Source organism: Bos taurus, chromosome 15, assembly GCF_002263795.3.
Source record: "Bos taurus isolate L1 Dominette 01449 registration number 42190680 breed Hereford chromosome 15, ARS-UCD2.0, whole genome shotgun sequence".
Taxonomy (NCBI): Eukaryota; Metazoa; Chordata; class Mammalia; order Artiodactyla; family Bovidae; genus Bos; species Bos taurus.
Genome location: NC_037342.1, coordinates 75,190,049 through 75,209,674, shown reverse-complemented (window position 1 = coordinate 75,209,674; position 19,626 = coordinate 75,190,049). Strand labels below are relative to the sequence as shown.

Below are 19,626 nucleotides of genomic sequence, written 5' to 3'. Positions count from 1 at the left end.
CAGTAAGAGAATGGCTAGATAAATGATAATCCTCTCCACTGATACAGTACTGTGTTCAGTTCAGTTCAGTCTCTCACTTGTGTCCCACGCTTTGCGACCCCATGGACTGCAGCACGCCAGGCCTCCCTGTCCATCACCAACTCCCAGAGCTTGCTCAAACCCATGTCCATCGAGTTGGTGATGCCATCCAACCATCTCATCCTTTGTCATCCCCTTCTCCTCCTGCCTTCAATCTTTCCCAGCATCGGGGTCTTTTCCAACGATTTACTACTTGTTGATTTACAATGATTTACAGTGATACACTATTGTGTATCAGTTTAAAAAAAAAAAAGATAAAAGAAAAAAATTATGGTAAGCTCACTACATAAAACTATGACTAGATCCAAAGTTAAATGAGAAAAGCAATTTGCAGATGAAACCGCTTGTTGAAATGTACATACATACATATGTATGTACATGCGTATACACATGCTATAATGGTACATGTTCCCATAGGCTCTGTGTGCAACGTACAGACGGAGATCTAGACCAAAGTAATAACAGCGATGATAAGCCCTGCGGAGGAGGTTGGAATGCTACGGTTATCGAGGAAAATCATGTTTCACTTTTTAAATAATACTTGATTTTTTTATAGCAAAAATTTTTCTGTATATTCTTTATATAATTGAAATTTAGTAAAACAACATAATAAAAATACAAGGAGATGTCTTGGGAACAGTGAGCTACTGGTCCCTGGACGTGTGCAAGCCCATGCATTGGGGTGGAAGGATTTACCACAAGGATGGAGGGGTCCAGCCCTTCTGAACCTCACAGCCTCACCAGAGGAGGAGGAGAAAAGCCCTTACTGTCCCCGCACTGTGAATGTTTTTAAAGCAGCACGGAATCTCAGGCCCTGGAGGAGGGAGAGGCCAGGAGTTGGGGACCCTCACAGGGACACCGGTGTGTCAGAGGCCCACAGGCCAGCTTCCGAGTCCACCTCCTGCCACCAGCTCCCCGCCCGCCCCCCCGTTCTCCTTGCCCCAGTAATGCCGTCCCGGCCCCTCTGTCCCAACAACCCTCAGCCCCCAGCCAGCATGTCTGGGATCAGGCTTAGACTCTCAGGATCGGGGCCATGTCTTTGGGAAGACCTCACACTGGGGGGCAGGAATGCAGGAAGGAAGGAAAAACTGACTTACAGGCTGAACGCACCTGACTGTAAACTGAGCCCAGACAAGGGCCCAGGCCACCAGGCCACACGAAGAGCCCTGCCTAATCCAACAGCCTGAGCCCCAGCCCGCAGAGCCCTAGTCCTGGTCAGGCACCTAGCTCCTGACACTAACAAGCCGAGATCAGTGCCGCTCTCACCTTCAGGACAGCTACCGGGCCCAGAAAAGAGCCAGGAGGCACTCCCCCAGTGGTCCAGTGGCTAAGACTCCACGCTTCGAATGCAGGGGGCCCGGGGTTTGATCCCTGGTCAGGGAACTAGATCCCACATGCCGCAACTAAAGATCCCACATGCCACAGCCAAGTAAATAAACACATATTTTTAGAAAAAGGAAAAGAGCCGCGAGGTATGGGTCCAAGTTCCAGCTCTGCCCCTGACTTCCTACAAGATCGTGGCAAAGTCACTGAACCCTATGGAGTCTCAACTCCCTCATCCACAAAACGGGCTCACAGTATCCACCTCCCAAGCCTACCGTGAAGATGAAATGAGACATCATCCATGTAGCTCCTTTGTGAACCGTACAGACTCCCCACAAAACACAAGGCCTCATCCGTACCACGGATGAGAAAAGGAGGCGGCCACACCTGAGGGCCAAAAGCAGCCACACTTGCTGCAAGACAGGCGTGAGTCCATCCAAAGGGGCAAAAGAGCCTTTCTTGGGCCAGTGTCCTTGACCGAGAGCCAGGGTGCTCGGGGGGTGGAGGCAATCAGGGAGCCGCCGAGAAGTGCCAGGGGGGAGTCCTGGTTTCCACCTGAAACTTGGGAAGGGAACCCTGCCAGCAAGTCCTGGCCTCACCAGCCCAGGGAGCCAGAGCTGGGGCAGGTGACAGGGCTACGGGGAGGCCGGAGGGAGAAACAGCAGGGCTCAGTCCCTGCCAGAGGACGCTGGAGCAGAGGGCCGGCCTTGGAGCACCTGGGAAGGAAGGCCACACAGCCCATGAAGAACAGGCTCAGAGGGGCGCCTATGAGGAGAGGGGCGGCCAAGAAGCAAGATGGTGCCACCCACTGCTCACAGAGAAGCGCCAGCTCTGAGAGAGGCCGGGGCAGCGGGACAAAGCCTGGAGAGCGGGAGGCGGGGAGTCCAGCTGCCCCAGAGTCGCCCTTTCCTGCCTCGGGAGAGGCAAGCCTCCAAGTACCACCAGAGTGAAAGTGAAGTTGCTCAGTCGTGTCCTACTCTTTGCGACCCCACGGACTGTAGCCCACCAGGCTCCTCTGTCCATGGGATTTCCCAGGCAAGAATACTGTAGTGGGTTGCCATTTCCTTCTCCAGGGGATCTTCCCGACCCAGGGATCGAACCCGGGTCTCCTGCACTGCAGGCAGATACTTTTGCTGTCTGAGCCACCAGGGAAATCTCTTCCAGCACCACCAAGACCACAGTCAAAACCAGAGCACCCCGCGTGACTCCTGCAAATGCCTGCTGGACTCCCCGCTGAACGGCAGCCAGACAGGCCTGCAGCGTGGGGCCCACCACCAACAGGGAGCTGCAGGGAGGAAGCCAGAGCCTGGGCCACCCTGCACAGGGCCCCGAGGAGGAGAGAGTAGGTGGGGCGGACGGGAGAGGTCCTCCCTGCAGCAACGTGATGGGGAGGACCTGTGGCCACATGCAGGCCCAGGAGCACCGTGGTCTGTTCCCAGGGGCCCCGGGACAGAGCAGTTGCCTCCTCTCGGAACAGGAAGCTGGGCCACAGCAGGAACTCTGCTGCCCCGCCACCGTGCCTGCTGCTCCTGGGTGCTGGCCTCGTGGGGACAGCAATCCTGCCTTGCCACTTCCATCAAGCGTCCAGCCCTCAGGCCTCAAAAGCAGGCCTCAGCTTAGCTCTGGCCCATCAGAAAGGGTTCGTGCAGGAAGCAGCTTCAGGCTTTCGTCCACGGCTCCCCTCTTAAGCGAACCCCAGGCTCCTCACATACCAGGCTCCTGGGGCCTGGCCAAGCCCCCAAACTCAGCCCGGGGCCTCAGGCCTTCCCCCTCCCAAATGCGGCCCTGGACTCCTTCAGGCGGCCGACACACCCCGTTAGCTCGCAGCACTGGCAGCTTAGGGCGGGGTGGGGGGGGCACAAAAAGGTTCCGCCACGGCCATCCAACCACACCAGACACCCACCCACTGACCAGGACGGCCTGGGAAGGCCCGCCCCTCACACCGGAGAACAGCCTGCCTGTCCAGCCCGGACTGACTCCCGGAGCAACTAGGTACCAGGCAAACTCTGGAGTCTGCTTACCAGCCACTGACCCCTCTGGGGACCACGAGGCAGCCTCCCTCAAGGCCAAAGACCAAAGGGAACTTCGGCACAGATGGCCCCTTCGGGCCTTAAAGCGCCCGCGCAGCCTGATCTTATCCCCCACCACGCGACCTCTGACCCCGGGCCAGTCTTGAGGTCTTAACTCCTTAGCTGAGCAGTCAAGGCTTTCCTGGGCTGGCCCTGACCTGCCTCTCCAGGGCCCATCCACCACCTCTTCTCCAAACACTCTGATCACCTGCCATGCCGGAACCCTCAGAACCGCACGTCACCTGCCTTTGCACATACTGTTCCCGGCACCAACAACGTCCTTCCCTCTTCCTCCACCCGGCAAACTCCTACTCCTCCTTCAAGGTCCAGCCCAACAGCACTTCTGGAAGCCTAACGCCACTCTCCCCTCCCCCGCCACCAAGGCAGAATACTTGCTCCTTTTCCCACCTTGTCTCTGAGCAGCAGGGCACTTCCTACCTTCAATCACAGTTAGGATCTGGGCCAGAGCTGCTCAAGCTATTTATGGTAAAGAGGCTTTTTTTTTTAAGTTTTCCAATCTGTTGCCAACTGATGCTTTTGTAAATTACAATAAGAAATGATGCAGCGGTGTCAAGTCAAGCTGCCGATATGAGTTTCCCAACACTTACTCTAAGGTCTGCACCTACCGTGCTACGGACCAGTAACAGGAAACTCACGGATGGGCAGTGGTTTGCGGACCACCCTCTCCCTGGCCCTGGGGGACTCTGCCCCTGGTGCTTCCAGTTCAGGGCCCATTCAAATTACGTTTATGTTTGGATCTCCAGAGCCCAAAGGGGTGCTCCCTGAACAAGTGCCGACCCAAATGCTGCAAGGGAAGGTCCCAGCAACCCAGGAACAGGGGCAGCACCTGCGCCAGGCACCCCCATTCTCAGGTGAGCCCGTAGACACACAGAGAGGGTAACTGGCCTGATGCCTGGTCCAGGCTGTTCTTTCTCTTACTGCCTGGCATCACAGGGCACACTTCTGGAATCCGCAAGCCCTCCAGTCCACTGTCCCTCCCAGCACAGGCTCCTGACGGCAGTGCCCACTGCAGGAACAGTGAGGCAGCCCCTCACAGCGATGAAGAGCTCGGCCTCTGGAATCAGACCTAACCAGGATGCAAATCCTGGTTCAGCCTTTAATAGCTGTGTGACCTTGGGTAAGTCACCTCACGTCTCTGGGCCTCGATATTTGCTCTGTAAACTGAGGCTGATAAGATGATTTGGGCAGCACCCTGCTACAGGCAGGGCCCATATACACCGACAAGCTTTATTCAAGTTTGGCTGTCACTGATGTTTATAAAGGGCTTCCCCAGTGGCTCAGTGGTAAAGAATCTCCCTACAACGCAGGAGCCACAGGAGATGTGGGTTCGATCCCTGGGTCGGGAAGATTTCCTGGAGAAAGACACGGCAACTCACTTCAGTATTCTTGCCTGGGAAACCCCACGGACAGAGAAGCCTGGCGGGCTCCAGTCCGTGGGGTTACAAAGAGTCCGAACATGACTGAAGCGACTTTGCACGAATGCCCGCACGATGTTTATAAAACACCTGGGATCGCCCTGTCCAAAATTCTGACCTGGATCTTCCCTTTCTGCTCATCCTCCCTTTGCAAGACCCAACATCTCTTCTTGGGGGTAAATTCTGCTCAGTTGCTGAGTTGGCTGATTCCCTCTGCAGATCCCATTGCCCTGCCCTCCCCCCACCCCAGGCTAAGGGGCTTCTGCCTTGACACCTTCAGCCTCTGAATCTCTTCACCTCCTCCCCAGATATCAGCCCCCTCTGACTTTTCCTCTGGGACACAGCTGGTCTGAGGAAGGGCCTTGACCCACCCCAGGAAAAGCCCCATTTGCTGGGGTTGGAGCAGTGAAGTGCTGGGTTGTGTGGCTGAGTGGGGTCCCAGCCTTCAACTCCTCCCTCACCCACCCAGAGCCCACCCGCCCTGTACCTTGGGCCACGACAATGCCGAGTCCAGCCCAGCCGGGTCCCAGTCGGCTGCCCCGACGAGAGGCTCACTCCCTGCTGAGGCTGTGGGTTGGGTGGGCCGCTCCCCACGCCCCGCAGCCGTCCCGGAGCCTCCCAAGCCGGCCATGTCCATCCCCTGGGCATCGGGCAGCAGGATCCCTCCCCGGCCCTCAGCACTTTTCCTTGGGGAAAGTACGAGATAGTGAGAGAAGCTGCTCTGGGGAAGCTGACATCGTGGGGGTGGTTCCATATATACTTGCTCAGTGACGTCCACAGCAGCCCAGCCCAAGACAAGCTGATAGCCTGCCTGCTGATCCCTCTCGCCCCCAACCCTGCCTGGAAGAAGCAGTCTACCGGTCAGCACATCGCTGACCACCCCCATTCCTTCACGCACATCGTCTGGGGTCTGCTGCCTCGGTCCCCCCAGAACGGGGCGAGCTCCAGCCACCACAGATATGTAGGCAGGGGCTGGACAGTCTGCCCTTTGGGAAGGACTGGGCCAAACGCTCTCAGAGGCCCCCCCTTGTGCTCTGATTCCAGGAAGTGGAGGCCTGGGGTGCAGAGGAAGAGGTGCTAGATTTGGAGTTAGAATGTTAGCTTGGTCGGTCCCTAAGTTGCAGGACCTCCAGCAAGCCACTTCCTGTCTCTGAGCCTCAGTTTTCTCAACTATAAACTGGGCGTTACGAGAGTGGTTCTGCTCACCTCAGAGGCTAACGATAAAGGATGTGGGAGTAGTGTGAAGTTGGGGAGAGGTCTGGGTTGCCCTTATAGGTCAGGTTGGGGGACGTGGGAGAGGGGTGTCAGGGAAAGCCCTAGAAGGCGCCGAAGGCTCCAGAGGCCTAGGGGCACCTCACTTTGCAAACAGGGCTCCCATCCGTCAGCATCCACCCTGATCTGGGGCTGGTACTGGGGAGCAAGGCAGCGAGCGGCCCTCTGTCCTTCACCTCTGCTCCCCTCACCCAGAGTCGTTTCACTGGAGACTCTTAGTTGGTCCAGATATACCAGTAAGATTTGATTCGTGAGGTTCCAGGTGGGGAGAGGGTCCCGAAACCAAGGGCTTATCAAACTCTGGGTTGAAAGCACCCAGGGGTCCTGCAGGGAAATTGTGAAACTGAAAGTCACTCAGTCGTGTCCGACTCCTTGTGACCCCAGGGACTGTAGTAACCCCAGACTCCTCTGGCCATGGAATTCTCCAGGCCAGAATACTGGAGTGGGTAGCCTTTCCCTCCTCCAGGGGATCTTCCCAACCCAGAGTTCAAACCCAGGTCTCCCACATTATAGGCAGATTCTTGACTGTCTGAGCCACCAGGGAAGCCCAGAGCTTATAATCAAATCCTGGGTTGAAAGCATCCAGGGGCCCTGCAAGGAACTATCACATAACACAAGGAAACCTCCTTCATTAAGGTGGGTTTCTTCAGGCGTTTGGAAAGATAAGATGACGGCTGTGTGATCTGAAGCTAGTCACTTACCTTCTCTGAACCCAAGTTTCCTCATCCAGAAATGGATGAGGAAGAGACCTTATGGGGCCGATGTCAAGTGCCCTGATGCTCGATACATGGTCCTCTTAAAATGTGGTCCTGAAAAAACACGGAGGAAGGAGTTTTTTTCCACAGCAGGTAATACAGGACTGACATGACCGTCTCTGTTTACAGCAAGGGAGACTGAGGCCCAAGCATGTTTGGCTTTGAACACAAGCCCGCTGGGGGAGTGTGTCTGAAGGTATGGTTAGGTCACCTTTAAGTCGAGACCCCTGTGACTATGCACCCTCCCATCTCCGGGCAGTGCTGTCCGGCACAAGATTATGTCAGTGCCCTGGGAGATGCCGCCCCTGTGGTTCCGATCTCACATCCACGGAGCTGGCCCCCAGAGCTGGCCCTGTGCCGCACCGGTACTCGGTGCTGCTTCCCGGGGAGCCCTGTGAGGCCAGCACCATTATCACCCCGACTGTGCGGATGAGGAGACAGGCAGACGCACAAGGGGCAGCCTCTTACCGCCATCTCCCAGCTGCCGAGAGCAGGGGCAGGGCTGGACCTGAGGCCACGCCCCCTCCAGAGCGCCCCGCCCACACACTCCCTCTCCATCCCACCCCGCTGCCAAGAGGCCAGTCCAAGGGACTTTGCCGCATCTTATCTGGGGGTGCCATGGCTACTCAGAAGTGAAGTCAGACACACTCCAGGAAGCCTTCAGTCCCCAGAACTGTGCTCCAACCTAACTGCACTGACTCTCAGTGCGGAGGGGCAAGTCCTCTCCCCGCGCCCCCACCCTCCCTTTTGGAACGGCCTCCACCATGCCCTCATCCTCACCGTCTCCTACCCTGACGCTGTAACAGCCTCCCAACTGGCCTCCCTGCCTCCAGCCTCACACCCAAGCTGCCGCTGCTGTTGACGACTGGGACCTGGGCCTGCTCTCCATGTCAGCTTTCTCCTAATAAAACTTTCTGTGGCTCCCAGAGGCCCCACAGACAGAGTATAAACTCCTCTGCAGAGCGGTCATAACCTTTTTACAATCTGGCTGGGATAGAGTCTCCGTGTTAGGTGGGATGGTTCAGGAGCCAGAAAACCTGGGTTCAAATCCCAACGCTGCTGCCAACCAAAGGGGAAACCTTGGGCAGGTTAGTCCACCTCTCTGAGCCTCAGGCTCCTAAAGGGAAATAACAGCACCAATGTCAGGGTGCTGCTGGGAAGATGAAATAGAAAACACGTCATGAAGGACTTTGCATCCATTAATAGTAAGTGCTCAACTCATTCATTCATTCCACAAATACGAGGCCTTACTATGTGCCATGCACCGCTCATGCAGCCCTGAACAAAACTGACAAAACTCCCCCCTCTGGGAACTTATAGTATAATTAAGGGAGGCAGACAAAACCAACATAAGTAAAACCCAAGGCGTGTTGTACATGCTGTGCACTATGGAGAAAAAAAAAGGCAGGGAAACAGTGGGATAAGGGGACAGGGGTTGCGATTTTAAACAAGTGCCCACGAGAGGGTGACATTTGAGCAAATCCCAATGCAGGTGAGGGAGCCTACCATGGAGAGCACCCACTCTACCAGTGGGTAAGAGTGTTACGGCAGTGGGAACACCAGTGCAAAGGACCTGAGGCAGGATCAGAACTGGTGTGTTAGTCATATTACTTTTATCATCACTATTCTTTCTTTCCAGTTTCATCTCCCTTCACCTCCTCCCTTTCCTGCACCCTTCAGCCAAATGAACTACCAGAGCCTCCCCAAGCCCTTCTGTGTGCACATGCCTTCGGACAAGTCACACTCCATGCAGGAATGCCTTCCTTTCTCTCCAACTTCTACTCATCCTTCAAAACCCAGCTGAAAGGCCTTCTCCTCAGGGAAGCTTTCCTTGACTTAGAGTCCATGGCCCACTCTCTTGTCCCCTTCTGCTGTAACCTGAAACTGCATGGTTAACTGCCCACCTCCCCAGACGGATCAGTGAGTTCTGGAGGGATAGGACTGGCTTTCGCATTGCACCCCTAAGCACAGCACAGTGCGGTTCTGTGCACTGACCACCTGATGAATGAAGGCAGAAACGAAGGATGCCCCAGGCCTCCCCCCTTACAGAGCCCTCGCCCTGGGCATGCCACCACAAATGACCGCCTCTGTGAATGCTGGCCTTTTCAACGCAGATATAAATCTGCAATATGAAACAGGCTTTTTAAAAATAACAGCACATTTTTCTTTTTCCTTCATTGTTTTTTTTTCTTTCTGCACGGCTTATTTTTCCAGTGCAGCCCTGGACCAGCTGTAGGGAAGTCCCTCCCAGGCCCACTCTAAGAATACAGGGCTCTGGGGCCTCTAAGGACTCCTAGGCCCTAACAGGGATGGAGGAGGCACCAGACGGTTCTAGACGAGCTCTGGCACCAAGGCTACCAGGCACCTCTGAGCCAAGAACCTTTTTGCTCAAACGCGATGTTAGGTGGGTTACCTCTGGGAAACCTTATAGCCCCATGTGACTTTTCCAAAGCGGCTTCTCCTTGATGAGACCCACTCTAAGAGGGCATCCTAGAGAGATGGCATCAGATCCAGGGTTCCAATTCTGGCTACATCATTGGGTAGCCCTGGATACTTTCCATCACCTCTTGGAGCCTCAGTTTCCCCATCTGTGAAATGGAAATAATAATAATACCTATCTCTGTTTTCTACATATGGTATGTGACATGCTTAGGACCATACCCTAGGACACAGTAAGCATTCAGTAAATATTAGCTGCCTTCATCACCGTGACCTTCATTTTCATCAGCCCTGGATCTCTTATTGTGCAGTTCCTTCACTAAATCATATACTCTCCAGATCAGAGACCTCAACGATCCGCTAAATCTCACCCTCTTGGCCCTCCTGGAATTTTCTCTCATACATCCCAGAAACACAGTCCTTCTGGGGGTATGAACATCTGTAAATATGGAAAGCTTGGTATCCATACTCTAAGGGCCAATCACTTTGCCTGCCACACCTGACACCTCCTTCCTGCTGGACCTACCTGCCCACACCCCAGGGAAGCAACGTTTATAAGGAATCCTGTCCTTAGCTCCCAGCACACCATGAGCCTGCAGCCAACGCTCAGAGATTCGTCAGAAGATAGTTACTGAGCAACTCACGTGCACAGACAATGGAGACACAGCAGCACGTGCACACCAAACCAGGCCCTACTCTCACACCAAACCAGGCCCTACCCTCACAGAGCTTATGGTCTGATCAAAGAGTAAGACTCAATCAACGTTGTTGTTCTTCAGTCGCTAAATTGTGTGTTTTGTGACCCCATGGACTGTAGCCCGCCAAGCTCCCCTGTCCATGGGATTTCCTAGGCAAGAATACTGGAGTGGGTTGCATTTCCTTCTCCAGGGGATCTTCCCAACCCTGGGGTTGAATCTGAGTCTCCTGCATTGTCAGGTGGGTTCTTTACCACTGAGCCACCAGGGAAGCCTGCAATCTGTAAATACACCAATAAATATAAAACCACCACTAAGACGAGTGCTATAAAGGAAAGGCACATGGGCCATGAGAGATTGCCGTGGAGGGCTTGACCTAACCAGGGAGGGCTTCCCTGAACAGGTGATGCTGAAGCTGAAAGATGAAGGATGAGGAGACCCACACAGATGCAATGGAACACATCACCAGGGCAGGGAAACATGAGTAAAGTACTACGTTCGGCTGAACATGATGAATGGAGGGATTCAAGATGGTGTCCCCACAGTGTCTAAGGGCAACTGAAGGATTCCAGAAGGCTTTTCGGGCAGGGGTTGACAGACTCAGATTTATGTCAAAAAGATCACCCTGGCCACTGAGGATGAGCTTTTCCAAGCCTGTGTGTGTTTGTATGTATCTCTGCCTAGAATGCTCCCCCAGTCTGTATCAGTCAGGACAGGCTAGGTTATGCTGCAGTAACAAACAACCCCCAAATCTAAGTAGTTTGAAACAACAAAGGCTTAACCATCACTGATGCTGCACGTCCATTATGAGGCACCAAGGGGGTTCCACTCAGGGAGCGACACAGGGACCCAGGCCAGCAGAAGCAGCCACCAACCCTACCTCCTGCCAGTTGCCACACCACAGGAAAAGAGCACTTAGGAGGGTCTCAACACCAGCAACCAGATGCTCTGGACCAGAAGTGGCATGGGCCACTGTAGTTCACAACTCACGGCCCCAGCCAGCACAAGGGGAGCTACAGTCAGTGCTACACGTGCCTGCCTGGAGGAACTGGAAATATTTAGGGTGTAGCATTAAGCACCACCAGACACTCACTCCATCTTGCTGTCCCCCAACCTTAACTCATTCATTAGATCACAACTGTTTCAGTATTCCAGAAGGAGGGACCGACATGTGCCGGAGAGATCAGAGAGATGCAGGGAAGATGGAAGACGAGGCCAAGGAAAGGATAGGCCCACATCACTCAGAGGCTTCTAAACCATGGGAACAATTTGGTTCTTTACCCCACAAGTACTGTGAAGACTTTTCAATGCTTTATGCGGAAATGGGGAGTCTGCTGTGATCTTCTTGGGAACAGATCACTCTGCCACCCTAAGACTGACGTGGAGGGGAGGTCACAGGTGGAGTTAGGAGGCTCATGCTATTGTCTTGGGAATAGACAGTGGTGCTTGACCAAGACGCTCGGGAAGAGAAGACAGAGAAGATGTAGATGGAGTCAATTTAATCGGCTGGAGTTCCCTAGATCTGGAGATACAGTGGATTGCAGTGTGGGAATGGAGACACCAAGGTTTCTGCCTTAGGGACTAGCAAGATGGTGGCAGCCTTGGACAAGATGAGAGCCCTGGAGGTGGTTTAGGGATGAAAATGATGGAACAGCCTCGGACTCTGTGTGTGGGTCATAACTATGAGATAGTCAAGAGAACGAGCTGAGGAGGCAGCTGAATAAACAGGAATGACTCCTGCCTACTCGTCCAGTGGTCTTCACTTCCTTCACACTTGCCAAGAACTTAGAACCAGGGGAAACCCCTCCCCCATTTAAGTCCAGGTGAGGAAACATTCAGAAGTCTTACTTGACACCAAAGACAACAAATTTTTGAAACATATCAATGCAAAGGGTCAAGAGGACAGAACTGTAACTCAGGTCAGAGTAGTATGTAAGTGATAGCTGTGAGGGCTGGTGAAGGACTCCTGGGACCAGTGAGGGGAGCCCCTCACCTCTGAGCACGTCATTAGGGTAGGCAGCATAGACTCTGCCTCAGTTGCCCCTTGGAGGCCCCAGCAAATTTGGGACTGAATGGACCTGGGTGGAGCTTGTTGGGCAATTCTGATATTCCCTGGAGAGTGTTCTGCAATAATCCCAGGAAGAAAAATACTTCTTAACTCACTGTGGGCTATGGGCTAGGCACTGTCTCTGTGCTGTCTCATTCCATCTCACAACTGCCTGCCCAGACAGGCTTTGTTGGCCCTACTTTAGGGATGGAGGAGCAAGATCCAGAGAGGTCAAAGGCAATCGTGCCAAGTCCAAAGTCCCAGGTCAGTATGAAGGGGAAGGAGGACTCCAATGGAGAAGCCCTGTTTCATTTAACTAAAGCAACCGGCCTGGGCTCTATTCCAGAGAGGAAGGTTTACAGACACGTGCCTACACAGAACTCTGCTCACCCACCTCTGAGAAAGTCAATGAGCAAAAATCATGCCCCACTCCCCAGGGAAGAAGAGTTACATCTGCCCCATGGACCTCATAGCCCCAACCCCTTCCTTTCTCTCAAGGGGAAATGAGGGCGAAGGACAGCTTGGGTGCCACAGGCATCATGCTTCATGGAAAATTCTTTTGCTACAGCACAGACAGAACCCCCAGTTTATAGGTTTACAGGCATCAAGAGCCCTGTCTCATTCTTCCCCCTGTCCCCGCGGACAAAGAGCTGGGTGTGTTTCTTTTCAGCCACTCTAAATTATATACAACAGCCTTACTCCACATGAAACAAGCATCTGAGAAAGAAGAGAGGTTTAACATTTTTCTCCCTGAAGTCCCAGCCCATCCCGGGGGTGGTCTAAGCCCCTATCGCCCAACAACACCCCGTACAAGACACGAGCAACTTTTCCACCGGCACCGACCAGCGCTCAAGACAATCTGTATTCTCCTTGCAGCCACTTGCCTGGGGCGTGCTGGCCTTGACCGGAGAAAGGTCATCGGCCGCCAAGTGCCTGCAGAGGAGACTACCTTGGGGATTGCGGGGGTGGGGGGTGGGAATGGGGGGTACACTCCGGAGAGATTTCCCGAAGAGTCTACACCGCACCTGGGATGCGAAACGTGTTAAAAGAAATGCCGCCGGCGCGACCATATTTACCGGGAAATCGTGCACCCCGTTGGAAAGAGGGCCCCCCACCGCACCCCGGCAGGACTCATGCCTCCCACGTCCGCCGCAACCCCCGTGGCCGAGCCCAAAGCGCGCCGCCCCCTGAGAACTAGGCCAGCAGCGGCTGCGGCGGCCGCGACGAGCAGTCCAGCCTGCGGCGCCTCGCCCCGCCCCGCCGGTGTCTCAGCGTTCTCAGGCCGAACGCCCCGGGCCCGGGCGGCCGCTGCCATTGGTCGGCGGCCACGTCCGTCAGCGGGCGGCACGCCGGCGCAGAGCAAAGGCTACATTGTAACAAGGCAGGCAAGCGAGCGAGCGGGGCGCGGGCGGGGAGGAAGGAGGCGGAGGGGCGGCCCCCGAGTCCCGCGGCGGCGGCGGCGGCGGCAGCTACCTGCCGAAGGGTTAACCCACCTCGGGCCGGGGCGAGCCGCACCCCCACCGCCACCACCCCGCTCCTGCGCCGCCCGGACCCCCCCGCGCCGCGGGCGCTGCACCCCCGGCCGCCCGCCGCCCCCGCGGCCGCTCGCAGCCCCTGCCCCGGCGGCCCCCCGCGTGCGCGCGCGCGCGCTGGCAAACTGCCGAGCGCTTTCCGAAGCCATTTTCAATGGCCACAGTGGCTACCGGGGCTGACTCACCTTCCCGGGAGCGCCGCGGCAGCCGCGGGGCCCGGGCGGCGCGGGCGGGCCCGGGCGGGCGGCTCGGCGGAGGCGGCGCGGCCCCGGCTGGCGGCCCCCGCGGCGGGAGCGGCCGCGCTGCGGGCGCGCTGGGCCCCGGCAAAGTTTCAGCGCCAGCCTCGGCGCGGCGGCGGCGGCGGCGGCGGCGACTCGCTGCTGCTCTCCTCCCCTGCTTTGACCACCATCTTATTAGTACAGGAAATGACATGGAAAACGGAAGAAAGCGGCGTTTGGGGCAGACGCGGACCCCCCAATTCAGGGGCCCGGAGCCGGGACTCACCAGCCGCGCGTCCCAACCCGGCCCCGGGAGAAAACTGCCGGGGTCCTCTCGGCGCCCCCGCCCCGCGCCCTGCCTGGAGGGGAGCGGGGGTGGGGGGAACCTGGTTCCTCGAACCCAAAAGGACAGGGCGACTTTTATAAACCAGCCCGGGAGAAATCGAGAAAAAAAAAAAAAAATGAAAAAAAGAAGAGGTTAAAAGAACTTTCGAACTGGGACACTTTTTTTTTGTTTTTGGTCGGAATTAAAAGTTCTAGAATTTTAAAAAGTCATTCCTTGAGGGGGCTCCCTGGCTCTCCCACTCCTGTTGCTGCCCCTTGTGAACCAAACTGGGGGGTAAACGTGTTGATATTTTTAACCCTTTCTTGGCTCCACTGCCCGCAACTGGCCCCCTCCTGATCCGGTTTAACCCTTTGAATGCCCAGCCATTCGGAATTCCAAACGCCAGGTGCATCCCGCTGCAAGCTGGGGGAAGAGGGCTGGGGGGGGGTTCATTTGAAACGTTTAACTATTTACGTGGGGCAGCGGTTTTCACGTCGCGAGCCGCACGTGTTCTTCAAATTGTAATTTTTTTTTTACCGGGATTGAGATCCTGAGAACCGGACTTGCTGGTCCCGGGCTGTCTTGGTAAAGGTGTTTAAACCGAAATCGCTTGCTTAGGTCCTCAATTTCTTCATCTGTGAAATGGGATTCAACATCGCAGAGCAACAAGGTAGCAAAGAAAAGAGCGGGCGGAATATTCATAAAGACGGTGTTTAAAAGCTTGAAAGGCTTTACTCCACGCTTGGAAACCTGACGGGTTAGGATGCAGCAGAGAACACCGCGGGATGGCGTAACCAAGACAACTACTCCCAAAATAACAGTGTTCTTCTGGCGTTGTCTGCAAGGCAAGGGGCCCAAGTGCCAGATCTCTCCTGTCAGGGGAGGCTATGCTGCTCTGGCTCTTAAACCGAGGTGTAACCTCTAGTAGAAGGTTGTCAGGAGGAATTTGACCTCAGGACCGCGCCGGGGCGGGGCGCTGCTTAGGGAGGGGCTTCCCGACCTTCAGACATCCGTGGAAGCCCTGAAAGTCTTGGCGCAGGAGGTCTCCAGTGGGTACCGCCCCGGGGAGATGTCCTCTCGGGGATGGAGGTCCCTGTCAGTTTACCTGCTGGCTGGGAGCCTGAGTCCCAGATGGCATCCATGGTCAGACCCCAGGACATGCTCCTAGCTCTTGGAGTCTGGAAGTTGGGGGTTGAGGGGAGAAGCTCTGTATGTACCACGTCTTCTGTTTCCCTTGAATCTGGCATCACAAACACACCTTCTTGAAGTCCTTCATCTTGTACTTCCTGTGTGATCTTGAGTAAAGGACTTCCCTTCTCTGAGCCTCAGTTTCCTATCTGCAAAGTGGGACACAGGAATAACAACCCTCATTGCCAGCTCCATGTGAGGAGCCATGAAACTGTTTAAAGAGCCTAGCACCAGACTGCTCACAGTAGATGCTCAAGTAACGATAATTAACATCAGAATTATATGACTTTCAATATAACTATAAAAAGTTTCCTGAGTGTCTTTCTGCTCAGTGCCAGGCAGAGTGTTGGGTACTGGGGAGTACTGAGGTTAGTTAGACCTGGTCCTTTTAAGAGGTCTTGGTCTGGCCAGGAGATGGAGAAACTGGTAGTTAACTCAGATTAATTCAATAATTAATGCACAGCTTTATACTGGAGGCCAGGTGCTTGGGCAGAGAGAGGAAAGGACACCAAGGAGGAAGCCATGTATTCCTTTTGTGAAGGATTCACCAAGGAAAGGGTGTCAGGTGGGCCCTGACGGGGTTGGAATTTCCACCAGCAGTAGGATGGCGTTCCAGAAAGGCGAACAGCACTGGCAGAGACCTGCAGGTCTCAAAGCGGCAGGGTGTGTAACACGTGGCCAGCTATGATGACTCAAGAGTGGGTGGGGCAGAGGAGCCCAGATGAGGCCAGAAAGCCAAGAGGATAAAGAGAGAAGGTGGTCACAGCCTCCAAAAAGCAAAATGGTCTTTGAGAGAAAGAGCTGAGGAGTGAGGCAAAGAGGGAATTTTTCCATGTGGTGCTGGTTTTCTATTTAAATCTCCCCATCCATTTGGCCCAGTCTGGCTTCTCTTTGCCAGGAACAGTCGGTCTCCAGGCTCCAGCTCTGGAGTGAGGCTGGGTCCTTGGGCATTGCAGGCCAGGAGTCTCCAGTCGTCACGCTTGGTGGGCACAGAGAGTCTGCATGGTTCAAAGACCCAGGTCTGAGGTCCGGCCTGCCACCCCCTGCCATGGAACCTGGGGCGCGTGACTCTTCTGTCTGAGCTCCAGCTTTTTCCTGTGCGACACAGAATTTGCACCAGGGGTCCTACCTTGTTCCCTCAAGAAGTGCCCTGTAGCCACGTGATCAACACCACGGCTTGGGAAGGCATCTGAAACAAGACTGGGAGACTCTCTGGGAGCCCAAGACAGGCAAGGGCTGGGACAAATGCCTGGGGTCAGAGGGCAGAAAGTGGTAATTACCTAAAGTGATTATCCCAGGGCCCGAAAGTGATCACTGTAGACAAGAGGTCTGGACAAGGTAGGCCTTTGAGACTGTGCCTCAGCCTCTTCCCTCTGTGGGCTGAGTTGGGCCTGAAACACAGAAGTAAGGATGAAGAGGAGCTCCACTCAGATCCCCTGAGAACTAGTTGGGGGTCAGGCGGTACAAAGGGGGTTGACATGAATAGGGCACATGACACACACTTTCAGGGACCTTACCATTTGACCCTCTCAGTAATCCAAGGCAATTGGCATCATTGCTGTTATTGCAGACAGGGACACCATGCTCAGAGAGGTTAAGAAACTTACCCGAAGCCGCACAGCTAGATTCACAGCCAGATGTGTCTGACTCCATTGCTCCATGCTCTCCACCCTTGGACGACATTGGTTTGTCGTCCTTCTCCATAAGACAACTTTTTAGCCTAACAGTTGGTAAAATATTTCCCTGGTTTCTCCTTTGTGCATTTCACACAATAGGAGCTGACCAGAACTGTGCGATGGGATGTCAGGCTCTTCATGATCACCCCCTACAAAAAATTTACCAACAATCCCAGTCACTTCCAGGTCCCTGTGAGGACACTGACATGTTCTAAGTGAATGAAGCTCAGATCTTCAGAAAGAAAAGCCAATCTGAGACCTTTCTCATCTACTACTGATACCCAAGTAAAACATTTATGCAACGAGCTGCGATTTAAATGCCCCCTGGATCACTAGAGATTCACTTCCACATTTGCTGTGAAGCAAGGACCAGTGTTTATTGCATCAATCAATGACCCTTCTGAAAGCCTTGAGGGAGAAATTTCATTCAGGATTTAGTGCCTGTAAAAAACAGACCAAAGATCAACTGCATTTCCCTCGAGGAGCTGGCAAGCATCTCCCTTGCTAACAAGAAGAGCTGCATAACTGATCAGGTCTCCCTTTTTACGCAGGTTGCCAGGAAGCTCAGGGCCAGATTCCACCCCCGTCCCCAACAACTTTGGCAGTTGCTCCCTCCTCATTCCTCCTTTCCCACTTCTAATCCTACTAACTCAGCTTTGTTTTCTCTGCCTTTTATTAAAGATTCCCCCCCACCTTTAATGGCAAGAAATAAATATTTAAAATAAATCCACATTTGGAAGAGTTGCTGAAGGGAGTTGGATTCCATGGGCCTTGTGTTAAGCCAGGCATGGTTCTCTTTTGGTCTTGTCTTGTCCACTCGCCCAACAGCTGAGGGATTCCTCTCTTGGAAGGGAGGAGGGACTGGCTTATAACCAAGGGATTCCTCGCTCAGCTGCTGATGACTAAGATCAAATGCCCTGGGTCAGATCATCATGGCTATTTTTTGGTTCTGCTGACAAACAGCTTGCCTCTCCTGTCAACTGCCCAGGAAGCACAAACCTCTATCCCCTACCCCCCACCCCGCCCCCACCAAGCTATCCCTCATTCGTACCTCCTGCTGAGTTTTGGCAGGAAATAGATTCCTCTTTTCTACAGAAGCTACTGCCCCTCATGGGCTGTCTACCACGTGCCCGGCAAGGTGAGATGATTAAGATGCAGGTTGAAGGTGAAAGAGCAGCTTTAGAACCTTGGACAGGGAAGGTCTCAGAGATGTGGCATCTCATGGGAGTCTTGATCAGTGGGAAGGAGTCAGCCCCATGCACGGTTGAGTAGTCGAGTCCCCTCAGCAGAGGACACAGCCTGGGGAAAGGCCCTGAAGCAGAAGCTAGCTAAGCTTGTTGTATGGGGTGGCCCAAGGCTAGTGTAGAGCATAGTGTAGAAGGAGAGACGGGGAAGGAGATGAGCAGAAGAAGGGGTTGGATCTAGGCGACGCTTTTCCATGGATTATTTGAACATCAGCAGCAGCCATCGATGCTTTACAGCTGGGGAAACGCAGGGCCTCACTTATGTTTTCACACCATCACCTTGGCTGCCATGTGGCTACTAACACTGACCAAGTGCCAGATGAGTCAGTAGGTATGTTCATAAACCATGTTATTTAACTGTCCCTCCTGCTTATGAGGTTGATGTGGACCTGTCTTTTATCTGGCTACCTAGTGTCTGACTTCCCTTCCAGTGACTGGGGAAATTCCCACCCTTCTGAGCCCTGGAGAGACCCAGGGTGTGTCCGCCCCCATGCCCACTAGAGAATCTGAAAACATCAAAAATTCCCTTTCAGGGGATGCATAGGTCATGAAGGTGGGGTCCTTATAAATAAGATTTGCACCCTTAGAAAAGAGACTCGAGAGCTCTCCTGACCTTCCCACCATAGAACACAAACAGAAGACCGCCATTCAAGAAGCAGGAAGCAGATTCTCACTAGACCCAATCTGATCTTGGACTTCCAGCCTCCAGAACTGTGAGGCATAATTTTCTGTGGTTTCTAAGTTGCCAGCGGTATTTTGTTGTAGAAGCTCAAAGGTAAGGTACAGACATATGATGGAGCCTCAGCCAATTAGATGAGATCCCCCACCTTTGGACTGAAATCTGGTGACATGTAGAGACAGGGACCATGGACGGTCCTTTCTGGTGAGAGTCGGGGTGCACTAGAGTCAGTTCTCGAGGGCAGGAGTGCCTGTAGCTGGATACGGAAGGGCTGCAGGGGCTGGTGGTACAAGCTATAGTGCCTCTCGGCAGTATCGAGCAGCGTCCGCACGGGCTCTGTGGCATGGTCTTGGCTGTGACTCTGTCTCTGCGAACCCTGCACTTGGTTCTTCAACTTTTCAGAGGGTTATGAGCTACCTGAACTCCTTTCAATAGGTTCCCTGTTGCTTAAATCAATGTTTTTGTTCAGTTAAGTCATGTCCCACTCTTTGCAACCCCATGGGCTGTAGCTCTGTCCATGGAATTCTACAGGCAAGAATACTGGAGTGGAGAGCCATTCCCTTCTCCAGTGGATCTTCCCTACCTCACGGTCTCTGAGAACCAGGAATCCTGGAAGCAGCTTAACTGGGTGGTTCTGGCCCAGAATTGCT

General features: G+C 54.2%; 1 protein-coding gene across 4 annotated transcripts in view; it reads right to left on the bottom strand.

Moving 5' to 3' along the window:
* The window catches only part of PRDM11 (PR/SET domain 11), a 96,157-nt gene extending 81,815 nt beyond the window's left edge, over nt 1-14,342 (bottom strand). Inside the window, exon 1 of one of the 4 annotated variants that reach the window (XM_024975909.2) lies at nt 14,151-14,342. The gene's annotated coding sequence lies outside the window, so the exon portion shown is untranslated. Of the gene's footprint in view, nt 1-6,879; nt 13,786-13,831; nt 14,044-14,150 lie in introns of those variants that run through there. The other 3 variants (XM_024975908.2, XM_059875168.1, XM_005216519.5) reach the window with 3 other exon arrangements.
* Nucleotides 14,343-19,626: the final 5,284 nt, after the last annotated feature.